This window comes from Heterocephalus glaber, unplaced genomic scaffold, assembly GCF_053883595.1.
Source record: "Heterocephalus glaber isolate CG9 unplaced genomic scaffold, H.glaber_assembly_v1.0 deba00001472, whole genome shotgun sequence".
In the NCBI taxonomy this organism is placed as follows: Eukaryota; Metazoa; Chordata; class Mammalia; order Rodentia; family Bathyergidae; genus Heterocephalus; species Heterocephalus glaber.
The window spans coordinates 61,941,920-61,958,146 of NW_028258315.1; the positions used below are offsets into that span (position 1 = coordinate 61,941,920).

General features: G+C 35.6%; 1 long non-coding RNA gene across 1 annotated transcript in view; it reads left to right on the forward strand.

The window, feature by feature from the left end:
- LOC147826375 (uncharacterized) overlaps positions 1-16,227 on the forward strand; it is a 147,825-nt gene that overhangs the window by 62,295 nt on the left and 69,303 nt on the right. The window contains exon 3 of the long non-coding RNA XR_015439254.1: positions 3,043-3,134. This is a non-coding gene — a long non-coding RNA (uncharacterized LOC147826375). The remainder of the gene's footprint in view (positions 1-3,042; positions 3,135-16,227) is intronic.

Here is a 16,227-nt window from a genome sequence, read left to right on the forward strand (position 1 = left end):
GCACTAGCTTACAGTAAGGGAGGTATGATATACTCACTCAGGTTGCCCGAGCTCTGAATAAAGGACGACTCTGTGGCCCTTGCTGGATGACTACTATAATATGCTTGTGGTAGTGGAGGTGGAGGGGATCACTACATAGCTGCTCCCCACCCCAGCCACCAGAAAGGGTCCAGAGGGTAATGCCTTTGTGTAAAAGTGTAGCTCCAGCTTATCCTTTTGAAAAAGAAGGTGATTAAAACCTAAGATGCAGTAAGAAAAAAATAAAAACTTTTTCCTGAATAATTCAAGCCAAAGGACTAGCTTGAGAAAAAGATAATGTTCTGATAAATTTCTGATCTTTGTGTTTAAAGATAAATTTTTATAGGGGGTGTGTGTGTGCACATTCACAACCATAAATTTCTGTGCTATTCTGTTTCTCTTTTGGGATACTATTTAAATTGCTTTAGAGAATGTAAACAAAGGCTTGAAGTCAAGTTTTAAATGTATAATTTTGAGGCACAGTGATAGAAATCACCTATTAAGCATATGAGTTCAGCATATGAGGTATGCAGCAGAGGGAGGTATCACTGGAGAGTTTGGATTGGACTATAGCAAAAGAAGAGTAGATGCAAGGAGGAAAAATTATAGTTCATAGGAAGTTAGGAATTATTAGAGATGGGAAGACAGTGACATTATGGAATCTATCTTTGAACACGATTAAGGTGAGAATGGTTCAGAGAAAGCCTGATGGGAAACGTCTAGGTGTCTAGAATAGGGGAGAAATGTGTAAATTAAGCATCACTTGGAAGAATTATATGAAGTCTGGGCTCTGAGGTGAAATTTAAGAAATCTCCAAATAATTATAGCAGAACTAGTTTTTGTTGAACTGTATGACAAGTAAACTGCCAAGCAAATAAATGAAATATGCAGTCAAAGCCATCTGATACAAACACAAAGCACATTTCTTTCTTTCTTTTTTTTTTTTTTTTGGTACCTGGGATTGAACTTGGGACCTTGTGCTTGGGAGGCAGGCAGCAGAACCACTGAGCTAAATCCCCTGCCCCACAAAACACATTTTGAAACTTAACACCCTTCTGCCTCCACACTTCCACAGCTGTATACAACTTAACCCCAAAATGAACTCTTCCCACAAAGGCCATATAAAAACATCAGTCTGTTCTGCCAAGTGAGCCAATTCATGCTGACTATAGTTCACCCTTCCTTAAATAAGCAGCCTGTTCAGATTTTGGTTTACCATTTAAGTGGTAGTCTCTGGTAATTGTTTTTCCATTTTATCAACACTATCTCTCACTGCTCCTATGTTCCTTACCATTTGGCTTACCCTTCACATTTAATTACTAAACTTCTCAATATAATATTTTGAAATTAATTCTTCTATTTTCTTGATTACTATTTCTTACTCATGTAGTAGAGATAAGTATATCTAAAAGTTTAATTTGTGATGCATGGCATTCAAAATCTTTTGAATTAGCTTGGGTCCTTTGTCCTTGTTTGTTTTGTTTTGTTTTTTGGTACTAGGGGCTGAACTCAGGACCTTGTGCTTGTGAGGCAGGCACCAGAACCACTGAGCTAGAGCCCCAGCCCTCTTGTGCCCTTTTTTTAAAACAAGTTTGAATCTCATTACATGCTTTACTTAAACTAAACTAGGCCGTTTATCCCTATTTTAAGATACTGTACACCCAGCCCCTCATGTTTTCTACTAGCATTCTTTCTTTTGAGAATTCCCTCCCTTTAGTAACTACATGGATAAATCTAGTCTTTTTATTTACTTTCTATCTATTCCTGGACCTCTAACCTCAGATTTAGACCACCCCTTCTTCCTAAGTGTAACACTTGGATTAATTTTCTCCATCTACCACAATAAAATACCACAAACCTGTGGCTTTAATATCAAAAGTTTATTTTTCCACAGTCCTGGTAGGGAGAAGTCTAAGATCAAGGTGCCAGGAAGGTTACTGTCTCCTGTTGACTTGCACATGGGAGAGCTTCCCAGTATCCTCTATGCTTATCCTGTGTGCATGCATTCCTGGTATCTCTGTGTAGTGATTTCTTCTTCTACCAGGGACACCAGTGAATTGGATTAGGGTCCAACCTAAAAGCTTCATTTTTTGGCTGATCACTTCTTTAAACTGCCTATCTTAAAAAATATTAACATTCTGAGATTCTGGAGCTTAGAACCTCCATTATATGAATATTTTGGGACACAGAATTCAACCTGTTTCATGCTGGTAGTAAATCACTGGTTCCCTGATCTGTGATTTACTGGATAAAACCAGATGCTTCTTGCATTACATGAAAATTTTTGGAGGCCACGTGTTCTTGCGAGGCGGGTGCCAGAACCACTGAGCTAAATTCCTGGCCCCCTAGGCCACATGTTCTTGACCCTATTCTTTTAGGGATTCTTTCTCATGAATCCTCATCACTTTATGACAATATTATAGCAACAAAATTATCACAAAACCAAATTAAATTTAATTATATAAAAATTTAACTTCATTGTTATTTTGCAATTTTGTTATAAATTAATGAGATCTTTTTCATTAACTGGTTATCTGAAAACCACTGATGTATAATACACACATATTTAATATATAATATATGCATGTATATTTTTATATCTTCTAGTGTCATGCTGGTGCCTGCTTCTGCAGTGCATAATCTGTCACATAATTTTAGAACTCAAGCCAAACTCAAGCCATTTGTTCAGGATCACCTTTTCTGACATTTTTGCCAACATATCTAGTGTTTTCAGTACACTCCATTGGTAATTTTTTGGAATAAAGAGACAAAGCTGGAATGCTTGTTTATGAACTCCTCCCAACCTTCCCTCAAAGGCTTTGCTCCCATTCTTCCTAGATGGTATTCTTTTCCCTATCTGTTGGATAAACATGATATCAGAACATGAAAGAATTAAATTACATTCCTGAAGATGGCAAGTAGATTAGCAGGTATTGTTAAAACTTTATCCTCATCACTTGTTGGTGTATTGTCAATTATTTTATCTTCATAGTACAACTGGCTTTTTTTTTCTTCATTGCATAGGTCTGGAAGCCTTGAAAAATGTGTTTCTCCATATTCTCTGGCATCTTTGTTGTCCCTTGAAGGAAGCAGAAGCTCAGCTAATGTGGGAGGAGGTAAGGGTGCCCATAATGACCAAAATAGGATGATAACTTGTTTCTTGGGGAATGATTTAGTGTTTTACAATTCATCAATCACTTATCCACATTTGACAATCTTTAAGATGCTCAAAATGGTACATAGCCTAGGAAGAAAACATAAGCCCAGTGACTAAAAGGAAATAGGTCTTGAAACAAGAATAAAATACCAGTGTTTCCATTTATATTTGTCAATTGAAGCTATTTTTTAAAATTTTATAAGCCATTTTTCAGATGTCACTAAAATGTAAACTGCTACTGGATAGAGAACTTAGAATAAATGGCTTTTGGAAAACTCTAAGTAGTGTAGGGTTAGCTTAGTTGGACTCAAAAGTGGATTGGCTGAAAAACTTGACTTCTCATCCCTGTACTATTTTATGTGTTTTTATATGCTATTTAAAAATTTACTCCAAAATCATATTTATTAATCTTTTACATTGTAAAAATTACTATTATTATTTTTAGTTTGGAATATGCCTATACTCCAGTTTATTCAGATAAGTAGGTAGATTAATGTTTTTCTAGAAAAACAGAACTAATAAATATATGTTTGAGTGTATGTATGTATACTTGAGTGTGTGTACACTTAAAAATGATTCATTGTAAGGAATTGACTTATATGCTTTTGAAGGTTGCCAAGTCTCAAATCTACAGGTAGATCTGAAGGATGGAGGCCCAGGAGAGGCAATGATACAGTTTGAGTGTGATAGCAGTCTACTGAAGAATCATGTCTTGCACACCCAGAAAAAGCTGGTTCTTTTGTTCTGTTCAGGACTTCTACTGATTGGATGCAGTCAATTCACATTACATATGAATCTCATCTAAAAATACTCTCATAGAAACACTGGAATAATGTTTCACCAAATAGCTGGGCACCCTGTGTCCCAACCAAGTTGACACATAAAATTAACCATTGTAGGTAATGTATGATTTTCTAGATTCATATTATATGAGTGCCAAGTATGCTATGAAATAGTTTTATACTACCACAATCTGTCAAGTCAGTTCTAAATGCTGTTCTAAAAATATTATTGTTAAAAATAGTACATTCCTTTTGAAAAGAAAGTGGTGGCAGTTTTGTCTGCATAGTACATTACAGTTTACAAGGCACTTTTTTTTAACATATGAAGATTTTTGAAGAATCAGCACCCTTCTCTTCAGAGCTTTGGCTGCAGAACTGCCAGCAAGTTATTGACTGAATCTAACAGAAGAGACACAAAGCCAACAGTCAAATAATTATGCAGTAAACTTGATCAGTGTTTTAAATCAGCGTGAACAACTTAGCCAGACACAAACCTGTTTTTAATTAAAACTTTTTCCATCTAAATTATATGGGAAAATATTTCAGCCTTACTGTGCCATTTTACAAAAGATTGTGCCATCTTTATTGGAATAACTTATTATTTTTGAATGTCTAACATCCAGAAATGTTGCTAGGCTGTAGTAGTAAAATTAAAGTATGTTGGAAATATCCATTCAATACCAAATTTGCTAAAAAAAATTTCTTCTTTCAAGATAAGCTCTGAACCCAAATTAATATTAGTTCTATTCACTTATTCACTTCTCACCAGATTGCAAAACTTCTGATTACTTCTGTTTCACATTTCATTCCATTCTCAACTTGGGTTTTCTCCAACTACTCTTTTTATTTAGAATGACTTATTATTTCTTAATGCCCAATTAAGTGATTTCATTTTATTTACCCTTACTAATCTGAATCATCATATCTATTCCTTTGAAGAAAATTCTACATATATATGTCCAAATCTGTAACACTTGAGATAACAGAATTACCAAATATTAACCATGACATAATGGTGAGTTTTTTATTGCATTCTTCTCTTTCACAATCAAAGATGCTATTGTGCCTTAATCAACAAGTCATAAATGTCTCCTCTATTCCCTTCTGAACAATAGTCCCCTTTGCACCCAACCCTATTTCAAATTCAATGTGTCTCTGACCTACTCCTCTCTCTATGGTGCTCCTGGTTTATGCCCTAAGGTTTTGCATAAGGTTTATCCAATGGTCTCTCTGCTTCTAAACCTTTTCACTTTCTTTGCATTCTGCATTATTGCCTCTGTGAACATCTTTCTAAAGTACTAAATATTATGCTCCTACTAAAAATATTTCACAATTTAAAAGAATAATACTACAGTAAGAGATAGTCAGTTCACAGAAATTGAGCATAACTTCTCTTACCAATAGGGGTCACAAGTGGAACAAATTTAACTTGATTGTGATTCAACAGTACCAGAACTGTTGATCTTGGAATCCTTAAATTATATATGGCTAAGGACAGGGTGCATCCCAGTATGACAGAGAAGTAAAAGATCATCTCATCCCCCACAGTTAGGATATAAGAATTATGGTGCAGGAATAATATATTGGCATGAATATAAAATATAGGGCAAGAATATGTATATTACACAAACTAATACACTAGTGATGTGTCTTAGTGATGATGTACCATATTAAAGTATATTATAGACTTATACTTAAATATAGAAATGTTTAATAGTGACCTTCACCCTCTTTGCCAAAGTTAAATGAACTTCAGTGACTTTTATATTACATTATACAACCATGGAATGGAATGGAGTGGAATGGAATGGAATACCAACTTTACTTGTGATGTCAGCCAACTTTTATCCTAATCTATGAATTTGTTCTTATGAATAGTTTATATTTACAATTTTTAGCCTTTGTTCTCATTTTTGAGGAATGACATTTTTGGCATAACAATCTCCATTCCTCTCAGACCACCTATGGCCAGCTTCAATAGAAATCCTTACTGTCATTTAGCTGAAAAGCCAAATTAAATATTTTTTGGCTCCAAACAACTGTAGCTTAAATTTTAAAAAACGTAGAATATCTTCTTGGCTTCAGTGGAATGATTCTTACATTAAAACTAGCGGTTTAGAATTCAAGCAATCTGACAGCCTAATTTTCTAGCATTTAGGAAGTTAAATATCTTATTTGTTACTCAATATAATATGGAATATCAGCAAAACAAATAGAACATCAGTGCAGAAATTAGAACATGGCATGGCAACCAAAAGAAGAAAACAATTTTTTTTAGAAGTTAGTACAGTTGTCTCCTAAGTTTATTATTGCTGTTGATCGCGTTTATGTAAATAACAGTTAAAATGTAAGATGGTTACAGTATAATGTAAAGAATTCTCTCCATATACCATTTGACAATTTTATTTTCACTACAAACTGGTGTTATGGTACACATAAGTTATCCTGTGGCAGGATACCACTGGTGGATTATGTTACCATATGTTATTTGTTAGAAAAATCACAATAATGTTGCAGGCTATTTATTGAAATATCTAAACACAACTTCAAGAAATGACTTTCTTTGCTAGGTCAGCATATTTCTCATCCTCATGTTGACTCTTACTCCTCATTATGAGGGTTGTGTGAAGATTATTCTCTAGCTGACAGGCTTTCAGAACTGTAATTTGGAGGAATAAAACCATGTAACAAATGACTACATTTAAACGGTGGAGCACAGAGCCCATTCTCTTCATTTCACATGGCAAATTTTCACTTCCAATAAAAAGGATTCTTTTGGCTTTGGATTTTTCTCCTTGTTTCTGATCTAGTGGAAATTTTTGGAGTAGGTTTTTAAACTTCATAAGCCAAACATCATAAACACTACTCCGTGATAATGTTAAGAGCACTATTGGGCTTTTAAGTGTTTAACGCATCCATTTTTTTGTCTGTATTCTTAATTTTCATAACTACCAGATGAGCAGCCAGTGAGTGTGGCTGAACCCAGTACAGATATCTAAATTCAAAAGTCTCCCATTGAATTACTTCACTTCTTACTTATTATTCCTAATCATTGGAACTACCCTCAGTATAGGATTATCTGTCAGAAGTTGTGAAGACAGACATCTCATTATGCTGCTATCTTTGCCCCTTGGGAGGGAGGATTTGAGGGTAAGCTGTTCACAGGTGACATCAGCAAATATATATTACCAGTGTCATATATGGAGCATCCCCATGTGATGAAGAAATGCCATGTTGTATAGGTGTTTCTTAAATAAAGATACGGTAGCCAGTAAGGAACCAACCAAACCTACATCCCAGATACAGGTAAAATAAAGTATTCACTGACATTTTATACAGACACATCAGGCCAATTTTAGATATAGTTCTGATGTTCAGCTTTTTCACCTTTACAGAAAAGTTTAATGTGGATATCCATTAACCCTTCACAATCTGGTCTGAACTTCAAATTCCCTGTTTTCTAATTCAGTTTACTTATTTTTTTACAACAGTCTATAAAAGTTATGTAAACATGTTGGTACATATCACCAAAGACCACCAATAATGTGAAAAAACATTATATTGTGTTGGACATCAATGTACGTGTGGCCAAAATATAGAAAAAGTCCTAAAAGAGCTTTGGAAAAATGTACCATTTGCATTTTTAAACTGTAGGTGTCATGCAGACTCTTACTGATATTTTGGGTGGTTTGGAAAAGGCATGCAGAAATGAGGACACACAAAAATAAAACTGAAGCCAAAAAAGAGAAGAAATGCATAGTAGATAAAAGAAATTCTATTTCATTTTGATGAAATGTTTTCAAAGTCCTAGGGAGACTTTTTCTTCTAACTTTCTATGTTATATTTATCTCCAGTGCTTCTGAGGTAACCAAGAAGATAAGAGGAGAAAACAAAGATACATTTCCTTTTTTTCTTAAGGTCTGTTTCTTGGTGCAAGTAAATGCAGCACAGTGGCTAAAAGAAACATCACATTTTAAGGGCAAATGAATTTTAAAAAGAAAAGATAAATAGTTTTTTCCCAAGCAGTATTTTCATCTCATCAATAGTAAAGTAGGTTTCTCAAAGGAGATATTAAACAAAAATATTAAAAGTTTGCACACAGGCTTTTAAGAATGTATACTATTGTTATGCTCTGATACCTGACTGCCTTTTAAAATGTTCCCTTTCATTGTTTCTTTGCTTTGAGAGCTTCTAGTTTGAAATAATTATGTGACTTATATACTTAAAAGAATTTCATTTTTATGTTTAAAATGACATTTATTGGAAGCTCCGTGGCCGTCCCAGGCCCCGTGCATGCCACGGTGAGGTCCCAGGGGCGACTTGCAGCCCCACCCCCATCCGACAATCTCCAAGCGTGAAGGGCCAGGTGAGACAAGCAGCTTGAAGCTCCGCAGCTGTCCGGGGCCCCTCCCGGGCCACAGTGAGGTCCCCTTAGCCCCACCGGCCCCTGCAAGGCCCAATTCCCCCCCCCCTCCCCCGCGCCTCTGGCCTTCTGGCTTTTCTGCTACCTGGTTCCACACTACACAGGCACAGGGGATTATAAAGACCCTTGTCCTCAGCGCCACAAGATAGAGCAGAAGTTATTAACAGAAAGAGGGCTTCTCAGGCTCCTCGGTGAAAACTGAAACTCAGCGTAAAAGTAAAGAGAATCTCTCCAAAAAGGCACATCAAACCACTGTACTTGGTCTGCTGCTGCCATGCTGAGACTCATTGACTCATCTATGCACACAGATTCCTACGTGGCCTACTGGGACAGCAGAGACATACCCTGAAGGAGGCCCATAATTTTTATTGCTATTTGCAAAAAAGAAAAAAAAATTTTTTTTCTCTTATTTTTAATTCTTAATTTTTACTTTTTTTACTCTTCAAAATTTTACTTTTCTTTCTTTTATCTATTCTTTTTGTCTCTCTCTCACTCATTCTCTTGCTGTCCCACATTGCTCCTCATCACCCCATTTGTTCCTTTCTGCACTGAATTCGGATTCCTCCCTTACTGTTCTTTTTTTCCCTTTTTCCTTCTATTATCATTAGGTTTAAAGGAAAGTAAATTCGGTATCTAGCCTCCCTGTTGCTGTTAGGTGATTCTATTCATATCTTTGTTCTTTCATTCTGCCTTTCTCTCTTGCCTTTAACAACTTCTTAGAGTTTGTGTGATCTTCCTGTGTCTTTTGGCCTCACCGCTAATCTTTCCTGATATTTCTACCTGTCCCTCCCTCCCCGACTCCTTTTAACTCCCCACCTCGAAGGGGAAAGATGCTATATTGAAGAGTTTACTCATTATAAACTTAGGTTGGGTCAGTCCTCGGTTTTAATTTAACTCACATAGTTAAATGTGATAGATTAATAACTACCACAAATTGTCATTTTTCTAAGCTGTGCTTGATGCTGTGGTATTGCTGACTATGTCATTTAGGCTAACATGTTGTGATTGATCTAATTAGTTTTCCTTCTTGGTATAAGGAAAATAAAATAGCCTCAGAGTCATTAGAGTCTCAAAACCCAAACACAAGCTATATCTGGAAGACACCTCTGAAAGGCAATCATTCCACAAGGGTTTTAAACACAAGGAACAAAGATACTTACATTAAGCAATTTTGAAATATCAACAGAGGAATTAAACCAAGGACAATATCAGAAACAAAAATGAGAAGACACTCAGGCAAGGCACAAATGCAGGCTTCCACAGCACAAAAAGGAAATTCTGGGGCAAATGAGGTGGAAAAGTCTGACAAACAATCACTTGGAGACCCTGAAATGATAGCACAGGAAAAAACGAAGCAGATGCATGAGGCTCTAGGAAAATTCAAAGCAGAAATCATCTCCCAGGTAAATATAGACATAGCGAGCAGAGTGAGAGACATGATTAGAAGCTCTAGAGCAGAAACAGATAAGAAAATAGATGAGATCAGAAACATGCCATGCTGGAAGCCATGAATGCCCAGCATAAGAAAGAAATGGAAACCATGATTGCCCAACATAAGAAAGAAATGGAATCCATGAAACAGATTCAAATAGATATTCAGGAGATTAAAAAATCCATTGAAAGCATGCAGAGCAGACTAAGAGAATCTGAAGACAGAATATCAGATATAGAAGACGGGATTGCAGTTAAGGACCATGAAAACAGAGATTTCTTAAAGATAGTAAGGGACCATGAGAAATCAATCCAACAGCTGCTAAATGATGCAAAGAAGAATAACATAAGACTCACAGGACCCTATGAAAAAACAGGAGAAAGTACAATTGACATAAAAAAACTGTTCACAGAAGTAATAGTAGAAAACTTCCCAGACAGAGGCAGAGAGTTGGACATAAAGATAAGTGAGGCATATAGAACTCGAACCAGCCATAACCAAAAAAAAATCTACACCTAGACATATAATAGTCAAGATCCCAGAAACCCAACAGAAGAACAAAATTCTGCAGGCAGTATGAGAAAAGAAACAAATCACCTACAAAGGAAAGCCCATCAGAATCACTGCAGATTTCTCAACACAAACCTTCAAATCAAGGAGAGCCTGGAGTGAAGTATTTCAAGCACTAAAAGAAAATAACTTCCAACCTAGACTGATGTATCTGGCAAAATTATCTTTCAAAATTGATGGGGAAATTAGATATTTTCATGAGAAAGAACACCTGAGAAATTTCATGAACACCAAACAAGCACTACAAACAATTTTAAGCAATATCCTAGAAAAAAACAATGAAGGTCACAAGTCCATGAGGCCCAGCACAGAGAAGGCACCATGCAAGGTAAGACACTAAAGTGAAAGGGGGGAAAATAAGAAATAAAAAAGCCAACAACAGTAAAACATCATGGCAAGGATGAGTCAATATGTCTGTTATAACTATCAATGTTAATGGCCTCAATTCACCAGTCAAAAGAAATAGACTGACAGAATGGATTAAGAAACAAAACCCAGCAATATGCTGTATACAAGATACACACCTACCTCAAAAGGAAATCCATAGACTGAAAATAAAAGGATAGAAAACAGTTCTCCCTGCCACAGGAACCCAGAAAAAAGCAGGTGTAGCAATCTTATTTGCACACAAAGTAGATTTCAAACCAAAACTAATTAAGCGAGACAAAGATGGTCACTCCATCCTTGTGAAGGGAAAAATCCAAGAGGAAGAGATGACAGTCCTAAATATATATGCACCAAATATGAATGCCCCCAACTATACAAAACAAATATTAATGGACATGAAAAACCAAATAAGCACTAATATAATTGTAGTGGGGAACCTCAACACCCCTCTATCACAAATAGACAGATCAACTAGAAAAAAAATTAATAATGAATTTCTAGAACTGAACCAAGCTATTAAACAAATGGACTTAATAGATGTTTACAGAGTGTTCCACAAAATCAGAATACACATTATTTTCAGCTGCACATGGATCATTCTCCAAAACAGATCACATTCTAGCTCATAGGGCAAATGTAAGTAAATGTAAAAGAATTGAAGTTATCCCCTGTATATTATCAGATCATAGTGCAATACAATTGGAGCTTAATAGCATAAGAAACCGCAAAACTCCCACAAACACATGGAAATTGGACTACAGCCTCCTGAACAACCAGTGGGTGACAGAGGAAATTAAAGAAGAAATTAGACAGTTTCTACAAGTAAATGATAATGCCAGTACAACATACAGGAATCTGTGGGACATGATGAAAGCAGTTCTACATGGGAAATTCATAGCAGTGAATGCCCATATTAGGACAACAGAGAGAACTCAGTTAAAGAACCTAATGCAGAACCTCAAGCTCCTAGAAAAAGAAGAGCATAACAAACTCAAAGCTTGTACAAGAAAGGAAATTATAAAGATCCGAGCAGAAATCAATGCAATAGAGACTAAGAGAATGATACAAAAAAATCAATGAATCAAAGAGTTGGTTTTTGGAAAGAATAAATAAAATTGATAAACCTTTAGCCAACCTCATCAAAAAAAAGGAAAGAAAAGGCTCAAATCCATGCAATTAAGAATGAAAAAGGTGAAGCCAAAACAAATCCAGCAGAAATCCAGAGAATCATCAATACCTACTTTGAGAACCTGTACTCTATTAAAATGGAAAATACAGAGGAAATGAACAGATTCCTGGGTACATATGAATTACCAAAATTAAATGAAGAAGATATAGAAATTCTAAACACCCGAATAACAATGAGCGAAATTGAAAATGTAATAAAAAACTTGCCAACAAAGAAAAGCCCAGGTCCTGTTGGCTTCCATGCTGAATTCTGCAAGACATTTATAGAAGACCTATCACCATTACTCTTTAAACTCATCAAGGAAATTGAAAGAGAAGCAAGGCTTCCAAATTCATTCCTGGAAGCAAGTGTTACTTTGATTCCAAAACAAGGGAAAGACCCAACCCAAAAAGAGAACTACAGACCAATCTCCCTAATAAACATACATGCAAAATTCCTCAACAAGATATTGGCAAACAGAATACAGAGTGTCATCAAGAAGATGATACACCCTGACCAAGTCAGATTTATCCCAGGGATGCAAGGATGGTTCAACATCTGTAAATCAATAAATGTAATACACTATATTAACAGAGTCAAGGACAAAAACCACATGATCATCTTAATAGATGCAGAAAAAGCATTTGACAAAATCCAACACCCATTCATGATAAAAACCCTACAGAAAATTGGAATAGAAGGTCTTTATCTCAACCTGATTAAGGCTATCTATGAAAAACCAACAGCCAACATCATACTAAATGGTCAAAAACTGAAAACTTTCATGCTAAAATCAGGAACAAGATAAGGATGCCCACGATCACCACTCCTGTTCAGTATTGCTCTAGAAATATTAGCCATAGCAATTAGAAAAGAGAAAGAAATAAAAGGAATAAAGATAGAAAAGGAAGAAGTGAAACTGTCATTATTTGCTGATGATATGATACTTTACATAGAAGATCCAAAAAACTCAGTCAAAAGTCTTCTAGACCTAATTGACAGATTCAGTAGAGTAGCTGGATACAAGGTCAACACTCAAAAAAACAATAACCTTCTTATATGCAAATAGCAGACCCAATGAGAGAGCAATTAGGGAAATAATTCCTTTTACAATAGCTTCTAAAAAAATGAAATATCTAGGAATCAACCTAACAAAGGAAGCAAAAGACCTCTACACTGAAAACTACAGCTGTCTGAAAAAGGAGATCAAAGAGGATATAAGAAAATGGAAAGATATCCCTTGTTCCTGGGTAGGAAGAACCAATATAGTGAAAATGACCATAATTCCAAAACTACTATATAGATTTAATGCAATGCTGATTGAAATTCCAACAACATACTTCACAGAACTAGAGAAAACAATCCAAAAATTCATTTGGAAGCAGAAGAAACCTAGAATAGCAAAAGCAATTCTAGGCAACGGAGACATGGCAGCGGGTATCACAATCCCCAACCTGGAACTACTACAAAGCTACTGTGATAAAAACAGCATGGTACTGGCAAAGAAACAGACCTGAAGATCAGTAGAATAGATTAGAAGATGCAGAAACAACTCCAGATATACTCTGCCACCTCATCTTTGACAAAAGAGCCAACCACCCTCATTGGAGGAATGATAGCCTATTTAATACATGGTGTTGGAAAACCTGGATTTCAACCCGCCAATGATTAAAACTAGACTCACACCTATCACAGTGCACTAAACTAAGATTGAAGTGGATTAAAGATCTAAATACTAAGACAGAAACCCTAAACTTGCTGGAAGATAAGTTAGGTACAACTCTTGATGACATTGGCATACGAAAAGACTTAATGAACAAATCTTCAGTAGCACAGGAGCTAGCACAAAGAATCAACAACTAGGATCTTATCATATTAAAAAGCTTCTGCACTGCAAGACAAACTACCAAAAGACCTAAAAGACAACCTACAATGTGGGAAGAAATTTTTAGCAGCTGTACCTCAGACAAATGTCTACTATCAAGAATATATAAAGAACTGAAAAAAATCAGACCCCCCCAAATTCAAAGACCCAATTCAAAAATGGACATCTGAAATGAACAGACATTTCTCAGACAAAGAAGTAAAAACAGCAAATAAATACATGAAAAAATGTTCAACATCACTGGTCATTTGAGAGATGCAGATGAAAACAACACTGAGATTCCACCTCATCCCAGAAAGAATGGCTGCTATCAAGAAATCAACCAATAACAAATGCTGGCAGGGGTGTGGAGAGAAAGGAACCCTTCTCCATTGTTGGTGGGAATGTAGATTGCTGCAACCACTGTGGAAGTCAGTATGGAGATACCTCGAAGAACTAGAGTATTGGTCCCATTTGACGCAGCTATTCCCCTACTGGGAATCTTCCCCAAAGGATTAAAAGAATCATACCACAGCGATATATGTGCACCTATGTTTATAGGGGCACAGTTTATAATAGCTAAATCTTGGAAACAACCCAAGTGCCAATCGACTGGAAACCGGAAAAAGAAGATGTGGGGTTTTTTTTAATAAAATGGAGTACTACTCAGCCATAAAGAATGAGAAACTAGAGACATTTATAGCCAAATGGAGGCATATTGAGGCCATACTCTTAAGTGAAATAAATAAGACACACATGTGTAAATACCGAATAGTTTCTCTACTGTGAGAATTTGAAAGTGTAAATAAGGATGAAAATGATTAAAATGAATAACTGATAATTTGAAATAGGAAAAGGTCCAAGGGTTTGGGGATGGTGGGAGGGGAAGGGGAAAGGGAAGAAGGTAAAAGAAAAATTATGTGAAAGAAAAAAAAATGGAAACAAAGTCTGTGTAAATAGAGAAGGGGGCACAGATAATGGGAGAAAAAATAAGAACGAAGATACGTCGTGTTCAGGTACAAACACCCAATGATAAATGTAAATGTATTGTATACCTAAAATGTACCAATAAATACATATATAAAAAAATAAAATAAAATAACATTTATGGGATCTTACAGAAAGTCAGATAACTGAATATAAATCAAATCACTGAAGGTACTGCTGTTATATTTACCCATCCACCCACACCTTTTCTTCATTTCTCTATGGAGCAGGACTTTGGTAGTGCTCTTCCAGAAACCTCATATTTTGTTCAGTGCTTGGAATATAATGATGAATTAATATTTCCCATCTTTATAAAGCTCATGTTTAGGAAGAGGTGATTGTTGAGGTAACCAAGGCATGTCTCTAACCCTAACAGTTTGAGGTAGGAAGATAGAAAGTTTGAGACAAATATAGGCAACTTTCCAATATTTCATCTCAAAGAAAAGTGAGGAATTTATTTCTCATATACCTCAGGAATTATACATCTGTGGAGAGAGACCTTTTCCTTTGACAATTAAATCTAGACCCACACTAGTTTCTTTGAAGTTCTTTCACATTAGATTATTTGAGACTAATATGATTACCCTGACTTTTATTGACCACAGTAATAAACATTAGTGTCATTTATTCTCTTTTATTTTCACCAAACGTTTTACCTCAATGTTGATCTCAAAGTGCAACTTGTTCTCAAATTGATGAAATGATGTTAGCAAAGAAAAAACAGTAATGTGACTAGTGAGACTTCTATTTTTAATTTCTAAAAATAGATATTCCCGTAATTTTAATGGTGTTTTTACTTTTCCTTTTTCTTTCTGGTTTTCATTTTTTTCTACAAATTTAAAAATACGTTTATATTAAACATTGGACCCTTGTAATCTCAGAACTCTTGAGAGGCTGAGGTAGGAAGATCAAGTGTGAGGGCTGGGGATTCAGCTCAGTAGTGCCCCCACCTGCCTTGCAAGGGGAAGGTCCGGAGTTCAATCCCTGGTACAAAAAAAAAAAAAAAAAAAAAAAAAATTGAGCTCTGCCTGGGGGAACTTAGTGATTTAGCAGACCCTATCTCAAAATAAAAAATAAAAGGGCTGGTGTTGTAGCTCAGTGCAAAGACCTTGGTTCAGTCCCCACTACTAAAAATCAAAATAAGACAACCCCGGGAACTTGGCAAGTGTTAAACAAAAAAGCTTTTACCAAGTTTGGAAATTGTCTTCCAGAAAGAAAAAGTTACAAGCAGGCAAAAAGTAGTTTAAGTGATGAAAATTGAGCTACAAAATATCGTTAGGAATATTTATGTATCTGTTATTTAAATGATACTCTTAAACTTTTTGAGAGAGTAATAAACATAAACTTAACAAGTTATGACAGTGTTCTAGTTTATGAGAGTAATATATTTGATTTGGCTGTGCTGTCTTAACTTCATCTTCTACATTATGGTGGTTTGA